General features: G+C 45.7%; 1 pseudogene; it reads left to right on the forward strand.

The window, feature by feature from the left end:
• The first annotated feature begins 9,224 nt into the window (after positions 1–9,224).
• LOC130859203 (LIM domain-containing protein ajuba-like) lies at positions 9,225–13,895 on the forward strand (annotated as a pseudogene).
• Positions 13,896–21,233: the final 7,338 nt, after the last annotated feature.

Consider the following 21,233-nt stretch of genomic DNA (forward strand, 5'->3'; position numbering starts at 1 on the left):
GAGTTTCAGAAGTTGTTACGGTCAGTGGGTTGGAAGAAAATGTAAAGACAGGGGTGCTGACATCAAGAAATTTGGGCAACAGGGGCTAGGGCTGGGCTTCTTCTGGCTGCAGCCCTAGCTAGCCCTAGCGCAGCACAGGGAGGGAAGGAAATCTGCAAACAGTGAAGGTAGCTCTCTCTCCTGTACGGAGATGGTTGGAGAGGGAAGCAGGGGAGGCAGTGCTCTTGTCTTCTTCTTTTGCTCTTTTGGCTTTGGACTGTGCTCTGGCCTGAGAGAGGCTAGATAACCTGACCCCCGAACCACACATGTTCTCTCTCCCTCTCATGTACTCTGATTAGATAGCTGAATCTAAAGACGAGTCCCCAGCGTGGAGAGTATAGAGGTATACGATCATTACACACAATGAAGTAGAGGCCTCATTCCTCCCCCCACCTCCAAAAAGCCAAGAGATGGGTTAAATTACCCCCAAACTGAATTGTAATCCCAACATCTAATCCTGAGTTTCATTCATTAACCCCAGACATGAAGTTTCTCTTATGTGGATACATCTTAAAGGCCAGAGTTGTAGCCTGCTCCCTCCCTGTCTCCTTACCCACAATTCAGCTGCTTCTCAGTGCCTGGCACATAAAGGGCTCTCAATAAACAAGAATCAGATAGAATTGAATTAAACCCCTGTGTATGCTGCAGAAGGGGGGGGGGGTGGTTGACAAGACTGACAAGCTAGTTTGTAGAAGGCCTTTCTGAGCCAAGGGAGCTTGTATGTCTGTAAGTCTGCATCTATACATGCAAAGTGAAGAATTATAGAGCCTCATCAAAAGTCACCTTTCTGCAGGTAAGGCTGTGCCAGGCATTATATTGAGAAATTAAAACACAGTCCCTGTCTCCTGAAACAGGAAATGCAGACTCAAGCATGAGCCTGCAGAGATGCAGAGATAACTGAATCCTAAATCTAATCTCATGCTACACACACATTTACAAGATTACAGCTAATCATCCAAAATACATTTTATAAAATGCAGGGAGCTGGGCAGGGCTGGAGATAAGGAGTGAGAGTGGGTGTTTGGGGGAACTTATGCAGGGCTAGGAAGCCACCCTTCCTTCCCCTGGACTGTTCTGGAAGACTTCCAACATCTGCTCCAAATCTGCTTTAGTTTCACCTCCTCTCCCATGAGAATCTTCTGCCCCAGCCAGACTGATGCTTCATTATTCACCCTCTCCTGCACTTTATACCTGATAATATGTCACCGCTTGCAGACATTTGGCTTGGGGGCACTGCCAAGGTTAAGGTCTGCCTCTGCTTGGCAGAGCTTTTATTTTGCTGAGATGTCCTCTCATTATCCACAGTTGTTATTGGAAACCTCAGGCCCAGCTCCAGTTCCTTTGCTTTCAGCCAATATGCTTCTTAGAGGAAATGATTTCTGTGCCCACCCACCCCTCTATCCCTTTTCCTCACTCTATAAGTAAACTCAAGTATCTCCTTGCCTTAAAAACCTCCCTTGACCTTGGGTCCCTATCTAGATTCTATTCTGCCTTTATCTTAACACAACCTTGTTTCCTGAAAGGCTGCCTCTGTGGTTGCATTTCAGTTCTCGATTCTTCATCTCTCCCTGACTATGCACCATTTCCATGGAGGTGCAATATACTTCTCCTGCAACACTGATATTGGGCTTGACCTTGTGACTTGCTTTGGCCAATGTAAGGATACAAGCAGAGGTCTTAAATGTGCTATTATGGTTGAACTTGGTCTCTGTAGCCATTTCATGGTCTCATGGCCTTTCACCATGAGAACATCCCTCAGGTAGTTAGTTGCTGGTCTAAGGAAGAGTAAAAGACACATGGAGGCAAGCTGACTCCACTCACAGTTTGGAAGCCAGCCCAGCCCAGTAAAGCCCGCCTAGATGAGCTGAAACTCAGCCTGCCTACAGAAGCATGAATGAGAAGTACATGCTTATTGTTGCATGCCTCTCAGTTTTGGATTTGCTTGTTATGCAGCATTATCACACACTAGCTAACAGAGACAGTGGGAAGCAGAAAGATTAGTTATTAATGGTGCTGAAAGCAAAGAGTTTGGCTAACTGATCAGCTATTTGGAAAAGAGCAATTTAGACCGATGCTTCACAGAGTACACCAAAATAAATTCCTGGTGAATTAAAGTGTTAAGGACATAAAATTAAAACATGCCAAATTAGAAGAAAATTAAATACATGTCCAATCTCTGGATAGTGAAAGTCTTTCTAGGGCAGAAAGCAATAGAAGTATTTTTCTAATTTTCTTTAATAGGCATATGTTACTCAAACTCAGACAAAAAACAACAGATGGCTTAACAAGGGAAGGAATTACTCTTCTGGCTCCTTAAAAAAATTTAAACCTCTCTGTTATTAAAAAAAATACAAACAAAAGCAAAAGCAAAAAAAAAATTGTGGAAAATATTTGTCTCAAATTTGTCAGAAAGTTAATCTACTTAATATATAAGGACCTTAAATAAATGAGAAAACACAAAGACCCCCAATTAATAAAGGGATAAATGGCTAATATACACGTGAAAAATGTTAAACCTCAAAAGAATCAAGAAAATGCAAGCTGAAAAATGAGACAAGATTTTCACCTATCAAAATAACAGATTAAAGACTGTAATAAAATTCTGAAGGTTTCTAAGAATATGGGAAGATGGGTATTCATATATTACTTGTGGGGATATCAGTTGGTAGTTTTCTAGAAAGCAATTCCCAACATGCATCAAGGCTTTAAAAATATTCATATCCTTTCACTCCGTAGTTCCTTTGTACTGACCTGCCTAAAAGATCTACCCCAAATATATATCATTTGAAATGTACACAACGGTGAGACTGTAAACAGCCAGAAGGTCAGGCAACAAGGGAAGAGTTAAGGTTCTGTGAACCTCTGTTCAGCTTTAAAATGGTGTTTATAATTAGAACCCAATGCATCACCTGATGGTGGATTGGATCCCGGACCAGGAAAAGGACACTGGGGGACAATTGGCAAACTTTGAATAAAGACCCTAGAGAGGTTTTTAGAATGGTATCAGTTTTAATTTCCTGGTGTTGATAGTAACACTGTAGTTAAAAGTAAGAAGTGAATATTTGGGGAAGCTAGGTGGCAGGTGTATGGGACCCCTCGGTAATGCTCTGCAAGTATTTTGTAAGCCTGAAATAACTTCAAAATGGAAAGTTAAAAAACAAACAAACCCAGAATACTCACAAACAGAATAGGGTTCCTATGTCAACAAGCAACCCCAACCCGGGGTTGGGGGTGGGGCGAGACTTCCCTGGTGGTGCAGTGGTTAGGAATCTGCTGCCAATGCAGGGGACATGGGTTTGATCCCTGGACTGGGAAGATCCCACATGCCTCAGAGCAACTAAGCCCCTGCGCCACAACTACTGAGTCTGTGCTCTAGAGCCTGTGTGCCACACCTACTGAGCCCACGTGCCACAACTACTGAAGCCCGTGCACCTAGAGCCTGTGCTTCACAAGAGAAGCCACCACACTGAGAAGCCCGCGCACTGCAACAAAGAGTAGCTCCCGCCTGCCGCAACTATAGAAAGCCCATGCACAGCAACGAAGACCCAAGACAGCCAATAAATAAATACATAAATAAATAAATTTATTTAAAAAAAAAACAATACAGGGGGACTTCCCTGATGGCACAGTGGTTGACTCAGAGCTCCCAATGCAGGGGGCCTGGATTTGATCCCTGGTTAGGGAACTAGATCCCACATACATGCTGCAACTAAGGAGCTCTTGAGCCACAACTAAGGAGCATGTCTGTTGCAACTAAGACCCCTTTCATAGGTTAATTATGAAAAGCCAATATAGGGGACTTCCCTGGTGGTCCAGTGGTTAAGACCCAACACTTCTGCTGCAGGGGGTGAGGGTTTCATCCCTGGTTGGGGGGGATGTTTTGGAGATCCTGCATGCCAGCGAGGCAAATAAATAAATAAATAAATAAATCAGTAAATGCTTGACAGTGCAGGCTACAACTAAGCATTCAATTAAAAAAAAATTTACGGGTGTGGCAGATCCTGTTGGTTGATTAATACCCGTTCTCCAACTCTCCCTTTTATCCTTGCTAACCCCTGTTTTGCCTATGAACAGCCATAGCTTCCAAGTGAGCTCCTCCCCAGCCCTGGTGGGAGAATTCTAACTGGTCCAAGCCAACTGCCCTGCCAAGTGATTGGTGAGACCCAGGAATATGACGCAATTCTTGCCATTAGATAATAATAGCAAATATTTATATAGCACAAATCTTGTGCCAGGCATTGTTCTAAGTGCTTTACACAGATTGTCAGTTCTCACGACAACCCTGTGAATCAAATCCAGTTATAATTCCCATTGGCACAGATAAGAACATCAAGGCACTGAGAGATCAAGTCAGTTTACTCCAGGTCACACAGTGATTTGCTCCAGGTTGAGGTGGGGAGGGAAATAGGCTGGAGGGCTTCTAAACAGGCCTTTCCTAGTTGTCAAAATGGGTATAAGGGACTTTCCTGGTGGTCCAGTGGTTAAGAATCTGCCTTCCAATGCAGGGGACTAAGATCCCAAGTGCTGTGGGGCAACTAAGCCCATGTGCCGCAACTACTGCGCATGCAAGCCACAACTAGAGAGCCCATGCTCCTCAATTACTGAGCCTACGTGCCACAACTAAGACCCGATGCTGCCAAAAATAAACGAATAAATAAATATTTAAAAAAACAAAAACAAAAAACAAAAACAAACAAACAAAAATGGGATATAATAGGGCCATGTTCTTTTCTTGCTCCAGGATGCTGTCATCTGCCTATGATGCCTGGAACTATGGCAGCCATTTTAGGACTATGAGTGAGCAGCCTAAGAGGCTATTCCAGTAGCTAAAGATGGCAGAGCAAAAGTGAGGATGGAACTAGTGTCCTTGAAGACATAACTGAACCTCTGAATTAATTAGTCTGGATTAGCCCCTGGACTTCCTGTTATGTGGGATAAAAATTGTCCTTATTGATGAAGCCACTTTTAGTTGGGTTTTTTGATACGTGAAGCCAAAAGCACCCAAACTAGTACTGTGGGTAAATTTTACATTTTAGTCTAAAGTGGGAGGAAAAACAGTAAAACAGTATAAATTTTGTGTAATTGATATGATTGCTATAAGCAAAAATGTATAAAAAATAACTAAAATGCTATCAGTGGTGATCTTTAATTGATGAGCTCATGGGGTATCACTTGTTTTTGTTTTTTATACTTTAAAAAATGTTTTCTGACCTGTGATGGGAAGGTATTACTGTTTTAATTTTAAAAGTATTATTTTATGAAACAAAGAAAGTAGTCCTCCTTGCTGCCTCTGCTTTCACCTCCCATCCATTCTCAGGCCACTCCACTGAGCCTCTGCCCTCACCATTCCATCCTAATTTGGCTTTGACCCTTGACCCTCAAACGCATTTGTCACCGTTCAGTCCTTGTCACTTAACTTCTGGGCAGAGCCTTTTTTCTTCTTCACCTTCCCGGTCACAGTGTCCTCTGGTTCTCTTCTCCCATCCCTACAGCTTCCCCTTCTGCTGCCGTCCCTTACGTTCACTGCTTCCCCGGACTTCAGCTATCACTTGATATCATTCATTATTGCCAAAGAGAAACGTTCACCCCAGCTTCCTCCTCGAGTTCCAACCTAAATGCCCACCCTCTTTCTGGTTATCTTCAGGTGTGGCAGGGCTGGTGTAGGGGGTGGGGGGCTCAGTTTTTCTCTGCAAAAAAGGAGTGATAGTTTGCACCAAGCTATTTATTGAGGATTAACTATAATTACCCAAGTAAAGGACATAGTGTCAAGTTCATCACGGGTGCTTACTACATGTTCATTGATGTTATTGTACCACGTATCATTCTGTAACATCAAGGTCTGGTCCTTGTGAGTGCTCAGCCATCACCCAAATTTTGGCCCTTGAGTCCCAACACCTGGTCCATTATGGGCACCTCCAGCCCCTGGCCACCTTACACAGGTTATCAGACAAAGCCTTTGGAAGCCCAGCTCTGAATCAAGTCTGCCCCCCGCTCAAAGCCAGTATCTTCAGCATTAAATTCACATGGCTTGATTTAGCAATATGGTCTCTACCCAGTTTTCCAGTGTTTTGTACTCCCATTGCTCCCTTCCTTGTCCCCAGCTTTCAGTCAGCCTGTAGTGGTCACTGTCCTGAGCTTTTGCCCCCTTACACCTGCCCCATCACGCCTGGAGAAATCCTTTAAGGCTCACTTCTCATGGTACCTTCCACTCCAGCACACTGAGATGATCTGACACTCCAGAGCAACTGTAACTAATTAAGGCCCAGGTTCTTAGTCTGGGGAGTTTTGCAGGCTCTCCCACAGGGAGGAAGGGAGGAGAGTAGAGTTCAGGCCCAGGGAGACTGATATGCCCCTACCTTTGAGTAATAGCTCCTTTAAAGCTAAAAGTAAATCCAATGACCTCTTTGAAGTCCCTCTGATCACCACAATGCTTTGCAATGCCTGGTCATTACTCTACCTCCAGACTCTGGAAAAATGCCTGCCCCTAGTAGTCAAAAAGAAGTGAATGGTTTGGGACTTCCCTGGTGGCACAGTGGATAAGAATCCGCCTGCCAATACAGGGGACATGGGTTTGAGCCCTGGGCCGGGAAGATCCCACATGTTGCAGAGCAACTAAGCCCCTCTGCCACAACTACTGAGCCTGCACTCTAGAGCCTGTGCACCACAACTACTGAAGCCCATGAACTCTACGGCCTGCGTGCCACAACTATTGAGTCCACGTGCTGCAACTACTGAAGCCCACATACCTAGAGCCTGTGCTCTGCAACAAGAGAAGCCACTGAAATGAGAAGCCCATGCACCGCAATGAAGAGTAGCCCCCGCTCACCACAACTAGAGAAAGCCCGCGCGCAGCAACGAACATCCAACATAGCCAGAAAAAAAAAAAAAAGGAAAAGAAATGAATGATTTGAAATGTAACCCTCACTACTTTCCACTTTTAAACTATGGAGAGTCCGGCTGGGGGAGTCACTGTGGCCTCCGTGCAGGCAGAAATGGTGCCTTGTGCTTCCTGGTCTGGCCCTCACCCCAGCACCTAGTGCCAACCCATTATGGAGGCATAACTGTTTGCTCAGGAGAAGAAGAACAGAACTAGCATATATGATTGTCTATTATGCACTGGACGTGCGCCAAGCCCTCGCATGTGTCATTTCATTGTCCTAAGATAACGGTGTCCTCACATTAAGATGAACACACTGGCTCAAGGAGGTTGTGACATACCTCACCACAGAGCTAATAAGTGACAGAGCCAGATCTGGTCCTGGTTTTATCTGATCCCAGAGACCAGGCTCTTTCCACTGATACCATGTTGCCAGCTGGAGTAGGGAGCGGGGTAGGGAGTGGTTTGGTCAGAGTGGTACCTGGAGGAGAGCTTTATGGAAGGACTACTCTACAGGTGATGGGTAGGGGATAGGAAACACAAGGGACAGTGCAGTTCTCCAGGACTAGGGACAGTGAGGCTCTGTCACCATCTCTAGGCCTGACAAGTGCAGGAAGGGAGCAGTTATGGAACTTAGAGGGACAGAGCTGTGAGGACAGGGCCACGTGACTGCAGTTGTGACCTCTGGTTGTGGGATGAGTCAGTCCGCGGTGACCCTTTGGGAGGGAGAAGAACAAATACCCCAGCCCCACTGGCTCCTGGCAGCCCCTCTCCTGTGGGGCTCTCCATTGGCCAAACCCAACTGAAGGTGGAGGACAAAGGGCCCTCTGCTGTGTCCACCCAGGCCAGCCCTGAGCACAGTGAAGGGTGGAGATGGGCATGGGAGGCAAATGAAGGTAGCCAGCCAAACAGGGCCAGAGAAGATATGTGCATTTGGGGGAGCTGAGACAGCTCCTAACTGGCCTCCCTGTTCCTATGCTCCACCCCTCAGCCCATTCTCCACTCAGAACCAGGGGATTTTCTTAAAATACAGCCCAAATCATGTCCCTCCCCTACTCAGCACAATCAGTGGCTTCCCTATAGGGTAAAACTCCAAATTCTTAACTAGACCCAAGAGGTCCTGCAGATCTGACTCTGCCCACCTCTCCAGTCTCCTCTTAGGCCATGCCCAGTGCTCACCACTCCCCAGGCACACAGGTCTCCTGGAAGTTTCTGGAACACCCCAAGCTCTTTCAGCTTCCAAGTAGCCTCTACTGCCTTCACATAGCTTGTTCACTCAGAGAATAATAACAGCATGCCTGACACTGTGCATGCACGCGCACACACACACACACACACACACACACACACACGGCACTGCCTGTGTGATTCAGGCTGCTCTTCGATGCCACCTTCTCAGAGCAGCTGCCTTGGCCTCTCCAATCCCCGTGTGTTGTTCTCTTGGGCGCTGAGTCCACTGTCCTTCAGTGAAGGTATTATTGTTTGTAACAGTATATTTACTTGTGAGGCTAGTGGCTAATGTCTATCTTCCCAACTGGTCTGCAAGCTCCGTGAGGGCAGGGGCTGTGCTTATTTCATCCACTCCTGTCTCCCCATTGCTTAGCACAACACCCAACACATAGCCCCTCAGAAATATTTGCTGAATTAGCTTTAAAGGGATGAGTTGTGTCCTGGCTCTGTCACTCCTAACTGTGAGCCCATAGGATGCCGGTTTACTGTTCTGAGCTCAGTTTCTTCTCAAATTAACTTTTTGTTATGGAGACTGTAAAACATGTGAACAAAGAGGAGAAAACAGTTAAAAGAGCTCTCAGGTCTCCATTTTCTAGCTTCAACACTGGTCAACTTGTGGGTTTAGTTTCTTTACCTGTAGACCAGGGAGATTAGAGTTGATTTTAGACATTTTTGACCATGATTCATAGTAAGAAAGACATTTTACATGGAGACCCATACACAATACATATATAAATAAAACGGAAACAAAGTTACACAGAACAATAACAATGCTTGTATTCTCATTTTTTTCTAGCCTTTTTTTAAACGTAGGTATCACCTACTTAATTGATGTTACTAATGGGTCATGACCAGCGGTATGAAAACCGCTGGCTGAAGGATCTTCCACCTAGAAAACTGTTAAGGTTCTGCCTTTCCTTGCCAGGGGATGATAGCCAGATCCTGTCCCCTAGTGGTCATGTTTGGAAACTGATCTTGTCTTCCTAGAGGTCAATTTTTGATGGGGGAATAAATCCTCTCTGGTAAAAAGTACTAAATTCAGGCCTTAGGCCATGCATCTGAGGTGCTGGGCTCCGAGATGAATTACAGCATAAACCCTCACCCCAAGAGTCTTCCCCCGATTGATGACCACAGCATAGATGCTGTAGGTCCGTGCTGTCCAATATGGTAGCCACTAGCCACATGTGGCTATTGAACACTTAAAATATGGCTAGTGCAACTGAGAAATCTAACATTAATTTTATTTAATTTCAATTCATTTACGTTTAAATATAAAAATCGATATTTGTTTCAGTTACTGGAAAACACTCAGATATGTTTAGAACAAACTGGGTATGTGAATTCACTTTTTCAACTGTATATTTGATAAAATCTAGATAAAGATTCAATATTTCTGATGAAAATTGAACATCCAAATTGAGATGTGCTGTAAGTGTACACTGCATACTAGATTTCAAAGACTTGGCATGAAAAAAATCTCATTAACAATTGTTTATACTGATTAAATGTTGAAATAATATTTTTAGATATGTTGGGTTAAATACATATATCACTACAATTAAACTCACCTGTTTCTTTTTACTTTTTAAAGGTGGCTACTGTAATTTTAAAATTACTCATGTGGCTCACACCATATTTCTATTGGACAGGACTCACAATGCTGGAGTTCCTTTTGATATCCCTCCCTCCAACACCTCCTGTGCATCTTGCATCCCTGATGGAGAAGGAGGAAGCTGCGAGAATCCTCATTCAGACTGGGGTGTGGGATTAGGGATTAGGAGTTAAATATTGGACCTATTAAGGCTGAGCTGCCCATGACCTCACCATTCAGAGTATGGTCCCCACACCAGCAGGCAGCATCACCTGGATTAGAAATGCAGACTCTCAGGCCCCACCCACCCTACTGCAGCAGAATCTGCACTTTAACAAGAGCCCCACGTGATTTATTTGCACCTAAAAGTTTGGGAAGCAGTCACCTATTAGATAGCCAAGTGGAGATACAGGTGGCAGTTCTTTTCTTTGCTCAGTGACATAGGAAGCAAGGTCAAGGCTGAGAGCAAGGCTGTGGAGCAGGTGTTGAAGTTTTGAAGAGACTGGAGAAAGTGTGGAGTAATGACCTAGGATGGGAATGTTAATATAAATCGATAAGAAAAACCTAAGTCTTCTGAACTCAGAATGAGGTCAGAGCCTTGCATGTTTTTATATTCCCTTTCAGCGTGTAGGTGCAGTGCTGCGGTTTTGCCTGCTGAGTACCACAAGGCAGGAAAGGGTAAAGGAATGGAGTGATTCCAATGATGGATCTGAGCCGGTTAAGGAGGGAAGTGAGGCTGGGAGGCACAGGGAAGACAATTCATAGACGGTCAATGTGGTCACAGAGTTGCTGGCAGCAGCTCCTTGAGGTGGAGAGAGAGATGGTGGTCAGAACGTGGGGTGATAGAAATTGAGATCATGGGGGGTGCAGTTAATGGTAATGAGAGGTTCCAGGACAGCTATTATCTTAGGCTGGAAATAAGAGGAAATGGCTGTCGGTTTTTTTTGGAGAGGGCAGTCATTTAGACAAATGCAAGTGAAATATTAGGAAGGGCTTCCTGATCTGACCAGGAAGGGGACTGCAAAAGCTGGGAATCTCCCAATAGGTGGAGATGACTCAGAAGGCCAAGGTCCACGGTGGGCAGCCGTGGGCAGGGTGAAAGAAGGAACCTGGGCCTCCTGAGCTACTGCAAATTCATCCATCCAGGTCCTGTTTAGTCTTCCAAATGAAGTCATAGAGCTGATCAGACTGAGGCTGTGTTAATCACTGAATCACTGGGCTTCTATCTCACAAACAATAATAACAATTGACAGTTTCTGCTATGTCCCAAGCAGTTGAAAATGGCTACTTTTAATCCTCACCATCCTATATTATTACCTCCCTTTATATAGATAAGGATACCAAGGCTCAGAGAAGTTAAGTAATATGCCCAGTGTCACACAGCCATTATTAAATGATTTGAGGAGAACCCAGGTCTGTCTAGCACCAAAGCTGGCTGATAATTAGATTCACGTTCAGGCATTCATTTCCACATTCCCTGAAGATTCTGACTCAGCGGTCTAGAAAGAGGTATCCCCAAGGAAATCTATATATTTTCACAAGTTCCTCGGTGATTCTGATGGTCAGGGGAGATTGGAAAGCATTGTACCCTGCACCTTGCCTGGCCATCGAGGTGCAGTGGATGTCAGGCTGGTTCTGCAGCCCAGCCTTCCTCACGTGGCAACATTCCTCCTGGGAAGGAAAAGCTCTTATTGAACCTGATTCCAGTTCTGTCTACTCTGGTAGACTCACTAAGAACATCACCATGTGCCATTTTCAATGCCTCTCAGATAGATGATTTCATTCAAGGCCTCGAAAGTCATAGGAGCTAGGAAAGAGCAGTACCTCTAGACCCATTAAACCCGTTATAGGTAAAGAGATGGGCCCACGCCTCACAGCCACTCAGTGGCAAAACTGGGACACACCCTTGCTCCTGGGACATTGAATCCACCATTCTTTCCTCTCTATTTCTTTATAAAGGTGCTAACTAATGTTTATAGATACCAAGGCTAATTTTTAGGGGAAAGAGTGCTAATGTCCTTCCCCCTACTCTAATATCTGTCATTCCTGCCTGAAAGCCCCTCGCTGACTCCAATTTAGAGCATTAGAATTCCTTAAATTCAACAGATGATGGCGAAGGGCTGTGCTGAGGCCTAGGGATAAATGAGACTTTGTCCTTGTCCTCCAGAAGGAGAAAGAGGCATATTTACCGCAGACTGGGTTAAATGCCTCAATTCAGTAAATACAAAATCCTCTGAAAAAAGGCAACTTCTTTGAGAAAGTTAGTGATAGATGAAAAGACCTCTCTTGGGTGGAGTAACACATAAGCTCTAGGTAAGGGGGGCACATGGCAGGAGGAACGTGTGGGACCAGTTACCGAAGCCCAGGGGTGGGGCAGCACAAAAGTTTCTCTGGATCCTCTGAAACCGAGTCCCCCTAAAACTGAGTTTATGGTTAGTCTCTCTATCTAAAGCTACATTCCCTTTCTTGTTCTCTCTGACTTCAATTCTGTGCTAACTGAACACCGAACAAGTCAGATGACTAAAATTGCTGTTGTCCCGAGAAGTTAAGACTCTCGGACTCGGGCAGCGCCAAGTTCGGCCGCAGAAAGTGTGAATCTAGCCGGTCTGGGTCTGATGGGACCCCCGGGCAGGGCAAGGGGCGCCTGAGTGGGTTGGGGGCACCTAGGAAATCAGGGCCCCGTGGAGCTACTGGGGGACCTGGGGATGAGCCGTTGGAGCCAACCCGGGAGCAAGGCGCCCTGGACGCGGAGCGGAACCCGCGCGGCTCCTTTGAGGCGCCGCGCTAAGAAGGCTCTTTTCCCGGGGGGGCCGCCTCCCACCCGGGCCTTGCCTCTACCTCAGTCATTGCCCCCCGACTTTCGGCTGGAGACCACGGCCCCAGCCCTCAGCCCCCGCTCCAGTCTCGCCAGTAGCTCGACCAGCGACGCGGGCAAGCCGTCCAGCCGTCGGGGCAGTCTGCTGCTGGACGGGGCGGGGGCTGGTGGAGCCGGAGGCAGCCGACCCTGCAGCGGCATCGGCATGGGCTACGACCAGCGCCACGGCAGCCCCCTGCCCGCCGGGCCATGTCTGTTTGGCCCACCCCTGGCCGGGGTTCGGGCGGGCTATTCCTCTGGAGGGGTGCCGTCCGCCTACCCCGAGCTCCACGCTGCCCTGGGCCGACCTGTGCGCTCATCGGCCCGCGGGGTTCGGCTGCCATGAAAGCCGCCACTCGTATCCCCCGGCCCTGGGCAGCCCGGGAGCTCTAGCCGGGGCCGGAGGGGGAGCGGCAGGGCCCTTGGAGAGACGAGGGGCGCAACCCGGACGACACCCGGTGACTGGCTACGGGGAATGCGCCGCGGGCGCCCGATACCAAGATGAACCAACAGTGTTGCTGCGCCTGACGGTGGGCACACGTGGGCGAGAAGCCGGCGCCCGCGGGGAACCCTCGGGGATTGAGCCGCCGGGTCTCAAGGAGCCGCCGGGTGCGTTCGTTCCAGAGGCCGCCCGGGCCCGGCTGCGGGAGCCGGAGTCCAGAGAGGACTACTTTGGCACCTGTATCAAGTGCAACAAAGGCATCTATGGGCAGAGCAACGCCTGCCAGGCCCCGGACAGCCTCTACCACACCCAGTGCTTTGTCTGCTGCTCCTGTGGACGAACTTTGCGCTGCAAGGCTTTCTACAGCGTCAACGGCTCTGTGTACTGTGAGGAAGATGATCTGTTTTCAGGGTTTCGGGAGGCAGCTGAGAAGTGCTGTGTTTGTGATCACTTGATTTTGGAGAAGATCCTCCAGGCAATGGGAAAGTCCTATCACCCAGGCTGCTTCTGATGCATCGTTTGCAACAAGTGCCTGGACGACATCCCCTTCACTGTGGACTTCTCCAACCAGGTGTACTGTGTCATAGACTGCCACAAAAATTACACTCCTATGTGCGCGGCCTGCGGCCAACCGATCCTCCCCTCAGAGGGCTGTGAGGACATTGTGAGGGTGATATCCATGGACAGAGATTATCACTTTGAGTGCTACCACTGCGAGGACTGCCGGATGCAGCTGAGTGATGAAGAAGGCTGCTGCTGCTTCCCTCTGGAGGGGCACTTGCTCTGCCACGGCTGTCACATGCAGCCGCTGAATGCCCGACAGCCCCCTGTCAATTGTTGGGTTGGCCAAAAAGTTCCTTAGTTTTTAAGTAAAAATAAAGGACATATTTTTCATTTTTACTGAGAACTCTATTGAGCAATGTACTCATCCTTTTGTTCCACTACCTTCTGCCATTTTGCAGGCAACTTCATAATTCCATCTTTCCAAAACTTTTTATCTTTTTGAGCAAAGAACTGTTCTGGGTGCCTTTTACGGGGAATAGAAATTTTTTTCCATTAAGAGAGTTTTGTAAAGACTAAAATAAATGGAAATCCGAAGGTGAATACGGCGGACGAATCAGAACTTCCCAGCCAAGCTGTAACAGTTTTTGCCTGGTCATCCTAGAAATATGCGGTCTTGCATTATCCTGATGCAAGATTATGTATTTTCTGTTGACTAGTTCTGGATGCTCTTCATCGAATGCAGCTTTCAGTTGGTCTAATTGGGAGCAGTACTTGTTGGAATTAATCGTGTGGTTTTCTAGAAGGAACTCATAGTAGAGGACTCCCAATCCCACCATATACACAACATCATCTTCTTTGGATTAAGATCAGCCTTTGGTGTGGTTGGTGGTGGTTCATTTCACTTGCCGCAGGGTCTCTTCCGTTCCACGTTATTGTACAGTATCCACTTTTCATCGCCTGTCACAATTTGTTTTAAAAATGGAACATTTTTGTTATATTTCAGTAGAGAATTGCATGCGGATATATGGTCAAGATGGTTTTATTTCCCCCCGCTTAACTTAGGTGGGACCCAAACATCAAAGCGATTAACATAACCAAGCTGGTGCAAATGATTTTCAGCGCTTGATTTGGATATTTTGAGTATGCTGGCTATCTCCTGCGTGGTATAATGTTGATTGTCCTCAATTAATGTCTTGATTTGATTGCTATCAACTTCAACGGGTCTACCTGACCATGGAGCATCGTCCAGCAAGAAATCTCCAGCACAAAACTTCGCAAACCACTGTTGACACATTCAATCAGTCACAGCACCTTGTCCATACAATGCACAATTTTTTTTCGCATTTCAGTTGCGTTTTTACATTTCTTGAAATAATAAAGCATAATATGCCGAAAATGTTGCTTTTTTTCTTCCATCTTCAATATTAAAATGGATACAGAAAAATGCACCAATTTTGATAGGTTTTTTTTTTAAATGCACTCTGATATGACAGCTGTCACGATACAATCTAACAAACTTATTTCAAATGAACTTAAAGACAGCTAAGTGCTACTAGAGCCATCTTACAGAAAACACCGAATGAACTTTGGCCAGCCCAATGTATCTGAGATGCAGTTACTACTGCTGCCGTCACCACCATTGACAAATTCCTGTGGTCAGTGGGCCCCTCTGAGGCCAGCCAAAGCAAGGAAGGTACTCTGCAGGCCTGGTAGAAGAGTCCTCTAGGGAGGGCCCCAAGGACCAGAGACCCAAAGATCAAGACATTCCAAATGGATTGTGGAGGAAGAGCCCTCCAGTTGCCATGGTGGGGGTGACTGGCCTTTCCACGCATGCAATCTGTGCTGCAGCATATAACAGGCACACACAGGCGGGTTCCAGTATTTTCTAAAGGTCTGATTATAGTCTGCATCTTTAATATACATTTGTTTGCACACATGGGCACCCCCCCCCCCCCCCACACACACACACACTCTCTCTCTCTTCTCAGGTGACTCTTACACTTGGTTCATCAGTAGTAGTTCAGCTCTCCAGATCTGCTGCTTCTCAGAGGAAACAAGAATTATATCCACTGCAACTCCCAAACTCTGAGGTTCCAGGAGCCAGAGAGGCAAAACACTTTCACTCGGTTCTGATCAGTTTGGCCAAACCTCTAAAAACCAATTCACTGAAAACTTGTTTACTTAAAGTTCACTTGATGACCAGTTTGCCAAAAGCTGAGTTCCCTTTTGGGTATTTTTATAGCCATTTAGTTGTTCTGTTCTTTTTTGTCATGCTTGGGTATTTCACAGATTTATATCTTTTCATCTAAGAGTGCGCCTGAGTTAGCAGCAGCATAAATTTATCAAATTTGCAGCACTTTGTAAGTGATGAGATTGCTTCCTACCTTTATGGGTATCTTTTTCTGTTACCTACTTTTTAAACTTCTTTTTTTTAAAGTTTTTTCCAGCAGTAAATATAATTGGTACAGACATTTTGTGTATCATTTTTTTAATATAGATTTATTTATTTATTTATTTATTTATTTATTTATTTATTTATTTTATTGGCTGTGTTGGGTCTTCGTTGCTGCACACGGGCTTTCTCTAGTTGCGGTGAGTGGGGGTTACTCTTCGTTTGTGGTGCGTGGGCTTCTCATTGCGGTGGCCTCTCCTGTTGCAGAGCACAGGCTCTAGACGTGTGGGCTTCAGTAGTTGCGGCACATGGGCTCAATAGTTGTGGCTCACGGGCTCTAGAGCGCAGGCTCAATAGTTGTGGTGCACAGGCTTAGTTGCTCTGAGGCATGTGGTATCTTCCTGCCGCAGGGCTTGAACCCATGTCCCCTGCATTGGCAGGCGGATTCTTACCCATTGCGCCACCCAGGAAGTCCTTGTGTATCATTTGTGTTTCTTATTCCAATATTCTTTTCCAAATTAGATGCCTTGAAAAATGTAACAGAGCTCAATACGATTTTGATGACTTGGTCTGTCTACTACATTCCTACTGTTGAAAGGGCAGGCCAGTATATTCTCAACAAATAAACAGGCACCTGGCATATTCAATTGACTAACAAAGGTGTAGAGACGACAATAATAAAAAGTGAAAGAGTGAATCTAAATCCTTTTGAAATGCTGCAGATTTGATAAATACTTACTTGAGACTGTCTCTAGGTGAACTGGTTTTAGGCAAATTAATCTGATAACCTTTGATCCTTAGTCTTCATACTCTACCACTTAGAGTCTCATATTGGAAGTGACTTGAGAACAGAAATTCCACATTTAGGGACGATTCTAAGATGACTTTGCTAGCTAACCTTGGAATTGCATAAAGGAGGCCTCTGAGTGAGAGTAAGAGTTCAGATTCACACTGTGGAGTGCCAGAGTGGGGGAAATGCCCCCTTTTTTTGGCAGAGTAATGTTCTGAAAGGAAATTACTTGTTCTACAGCTGGGATTGCTTCTTCTGAACTATTGTTATCAAATAAGTGAATACAAAATAAATAAATAAATAAAATTGCTGTTGTCCAAAACATCATTAGTATGCTAAAATTGCTATTATGGATTTCATTATTCACTACAAACTCAGGTTGTTTCTTCAGGACAAGATGAGCTAATGGACCCCTGGAGTCATGGACCACCTCGCCAGAGAACTGTAAACAAGAGACATCCTGACTCCTGAAACTACGATTAAGAAATGTCACAGAAATGTCATAAAACGATGATTAGTCCCCGCCTCTTTGTTCTTCCTCTTTAAAAATCCCCTGATAAGTGGAATATTTATAAATGGAATATTTATAAATGGAATATTTCCTGCCATATCAATAAACAAAGGATGTCGCAGCCCTCCAACGTGAGCTGGTGAGCCCTGAGGAAACTCAGGGCTGAAAAGAAATAATACATGCCATCTAGCAGTCAGCAGGCCAGTCCCTGCTATGAGCCCTGAGGAAACTCAGGATGTGAAAATACAGGACACTGGCCCCACATAGTGGAGGTGCATATCAAAGGAATGATTTCAGTGAGCCCAGACTCTTGCATCTTCCTGTACAAAGAAAAGCGCTGAATTCCTTTACTTGAGATATCTGGTTTTTATTTAACAATATCTTTTGACATGCCTGCCCTTTGTTGCAAAACTCCTATATCCTGGCTCCTCCCCTCGCCTCCTCAGAACAGTTTCTCAGTTATCTGAAACACTGTCTCCAGGGCTACAGTCCTCATTTTGCCCCAAATGAAACTTAACTCGCAACTCTCACGTTATGCATTTTTTTAAGTCAACACTCTCTAACTCAAAGACGAAGTTGGAATCGATTTGAGGCTTGCCTCCCACTCCCTTGCTTGGCACCCTGTAATAAACCCTTATTTGCAGCAAACTCTGGCTGTCAGTGTTTGGCTTTCTGTGCCACTGGCAGGTGAGCCCTTTGCTCAGTTTCACCCCCACTCCAGTCAAGTTTTCCCAACCACTCTCTGGGCTCCAGGGAACCACTCCAGGGGGTCATCCTTACAATCTCCCTCTACCCCCTGTCATCAATCACTAAACTTAAGCTACTCCATTCCTAAAATAAACATCAGGCTGATCCCTTTTATTCCCCCACATACCCCCCCACCCCCACCCTTCTTGCAGCTACTGACTTGACTTGACTTTCCTCCCAGGGCAGGGCCACCAGAAAAATACATGACACCCAGTTAAATTTGAACTTCAGACAAGAAATAAATAGTGTAAGTATTTCCCAGCACTGTATGGGGCAAAGGGACATACTTATGCAAAAAAAATGATTTGCTGTTTGTCTGAAGTTCAGTTTAACTGATCGTCCTGCATCTTTTCTTTACTGAAGTTGGCAACTGCACCCCAGGGTTACCACCGAGACTTCCCCATCCTCCCAACCTCCCTCTAGATGGCTGTTGACAGTCTGTTGGCTCCCCTTTGCCCTAGGGTAAAATTTCAATTCCTGGCCCCCGCCTCCTTGCCCAGCCCTATTTCCTACCACTCTCTCCCCACTCCACCTGCCCCATCCTAGATTGCTGGGACAGAGGGCCCTAAGCCCCTTGCTTCAGATGCTGTTCTGTCTACTGGAGAATGTGCTTCCTTGTCCCTGCACCAGCTAGGCTGACTCCTAAATATCCAATAACGTGGAATCAGGTGTTATGGCCTCTCAAGTCTTTCATTATTATTATTATTATTATTATTATTATTATTATTATTAGTCCATATGGCATGGCTTGTGGGATCTTAGTTCCCCAACCAGGGATCGATCTAGGTCCCCTGCAGCAGAAGCGTGGAGTCCTAACCACTGGACTGCCAGGGAATTCCGCCTCAAGAATCTTTCTTGAAACATCCCTCACTCCCACACTATGCTCCTTTTTCTGGGATCCCACAGAACCAAGTGAACACTCCTCTATCCCAGCACTGGTAAAATTGACAAAATTGTAATTATCTTTTACTGTCTCCCTTTTCTGTGAGTTTCTTGAGGTCAAGGGCTGTGTCCTTTCAGTTTTGTCATCTCTAGAACTGGAAATCCCTGTCTGCTTGGCAGACAGTAGGGGCTTAATTAATAACCTGCTCAAGGTCCTACAGATAAGGCCCTATCTCTTTTATCCAGGCATACAAAGGGGTCCAGAGAAGGAGACATCACAATTGACTACCTATTGTGGATGGTCACCATGGGTGATGTTCTTTTAGGATTATAATTGTCAAGAAAAAAATGTTGCATGCCATTCCAGTTCTACAGGATCAAGCCATTGGCCACTGCAGTCGCCCACCCAACCATGCACCCTGAGGGGAATTCTGGGTGGAGGAAAAAAAAAAAACCCAACTTGGAGGCATTCTGTGTTTTGGATACAAGGGCCCCTAGATAGTTAAGATGCATATCTAAGGAAAAATTTTAATGACCCCAGAGACTTGCATCTTCCCATACATAGGACACTAAAATCATCAACTTGAGATATCTGTTCTTTGTGATTAGCAGTAACCTTTTCATGCTTAAATACATGTTTTTCCCAGCAAAAAAAAAAGATTCTGTATATTCCAGCTCCTCCCTTATCTCTTTGGAGCAATTCCTCAGAGCTATCTGAGAGGCTATGGTCCTTAGTAAGTCCCCGAATAAAACTTAACTCACAACTTGTAAGTTGTGTGTTTTTCTTTCCATCGACATAATCTTGATTCCATGATCAGAAAATGGGCTCGGGAGAAAGGACAAGGAGCAAGGCTTGTGTGGGTCTTGTCTATGTGCATCCCATGGTCCACTTTCCCAGGGGGCGGATGTGATTGCTGGCTGGAAAATGAATCCCCTTGAAATCATTCTGGCAGTTCTAGAAACTGGAGGCTACTTTCTGGAGAAGGGGCCCGAGTGCAGAGAGCATGAAGGGAGGGTAGGAGACCAGGCCAGATGCTGCAGGGCTTTGCAGTTCATGAGGGCTCTGCAGTTCATGAGGGCTCTGTTCTGTGATCCAGGGGGAAACTGATATTGAGCAGAACTGTACTTGCCCCCTGCATTCTTGCTCCCTTTGGGAAGGGACTTCCTAAAGTGAGGTCTTTGACCCCAAACTGAACTTACACTGAAGGGTTGGGGTGGCTGGGGGAGTTAGCCTACCATAATGTCCACCAGTCCCCCTAAGTGACTCCTATTTAAGTTATATACAAATAAACATACATAGTGTGTGCAGAGGGGGCAATGTTAAAAACACCTTTATTTTAATTGGTCTGAATACAATGCAAGTGGTAACCTTGCTTACTATGCTTTCCAGTAGTAAACACACTGCCTTCACTTATGCTTAGTATGCAGATGAGCTTCCAGATAAGTCCACAGGTTCCTCCTTCCTAAGTCTTACTCTGTGAAAGAGCAGGACTGGTCACTGGAGATAATACTGTAAAGAGGGTCTTCCCTGGCAGTCCAGTGGTAAAGAATCTGCCTTCCAATCCTGGGGACCAGGGTTTGATCCCTGGTTGGGGAGCTAAGATCCCTCATGCCTTGGGGCAACTAAGCTCGGGTGCCACAACTACTGAGCTCTACCTCCTCAGGGAGGGAGCCCACATGCCACAGACTACAGAGCCTGTGGGCCTCAACTAAGACCCGGTGAAGCCTAAAATAAATAAATAAATAAATAAAATTTAAAAAATAAACATAAAAAGAGATATCTTAAAAAAATAATGTAAAGAAATGTGCTTAGTGATGGAGTCAGGAGTTAGGAGGTGCTCAGGTTGTCCTGGTTGTCTAACTGCGTTCATTTCTAGCTGTGTTTTGTCAAGTCACCCCCCCCCCCCATTCAAAATGGAAGTGTCAATAGGCTGAGAACGACCATCAGTGCAGTGAGATCTGTAGCTACTAGCAGAGATAAGCACCTGTAACAAAGCCCTTCAGCTACCGGCAGCCTTGGCGTAATGGAAAAAACCACGGACTTTGGAACTATGTAAACTCCGGCAATGTTTCAAAACTTCCCAGAACCTATTTCCTTGCCTTGTAAAATGGAACGACTAGTAGGACTAGTACATTCTACCGTTAGTGGCTGTGAGGGTTGAGACTACGGGTGCAAAGCCCCCAACCCAATGTTGTGCACTGATTGTAGTGATCTACATCCCAGGACTTCTGACTCTAAAACATCTGCTTTCCTGGTTGAAGTAACTTTAGGCAGGGAATGTCGTAGTTCCCAGGGGTAGAGATTCTAAGTTCCTTCTATCTCTACATTTGGACGTTTGAAGTTTTAAACCTGAAAAGTACATTTGGCTTAAAA

This window comes from Hippopotamus amphibius, chromosome 8, assembly GCF_030028045.1.
Source record: "Hippopotamus amphibius kiboko isolate mHipAmp2 chromosome 8, mHipAmp2.hap2, whole genome shotgun sequence".
In the NCBI taxonomy this organism is placed as follows: Eukaryota; Metazoa; Chordata; class Mammalia; order Artiodactyla; family Hippopotamidae; genus Hippopotamus; species Hippopotamus amphibius.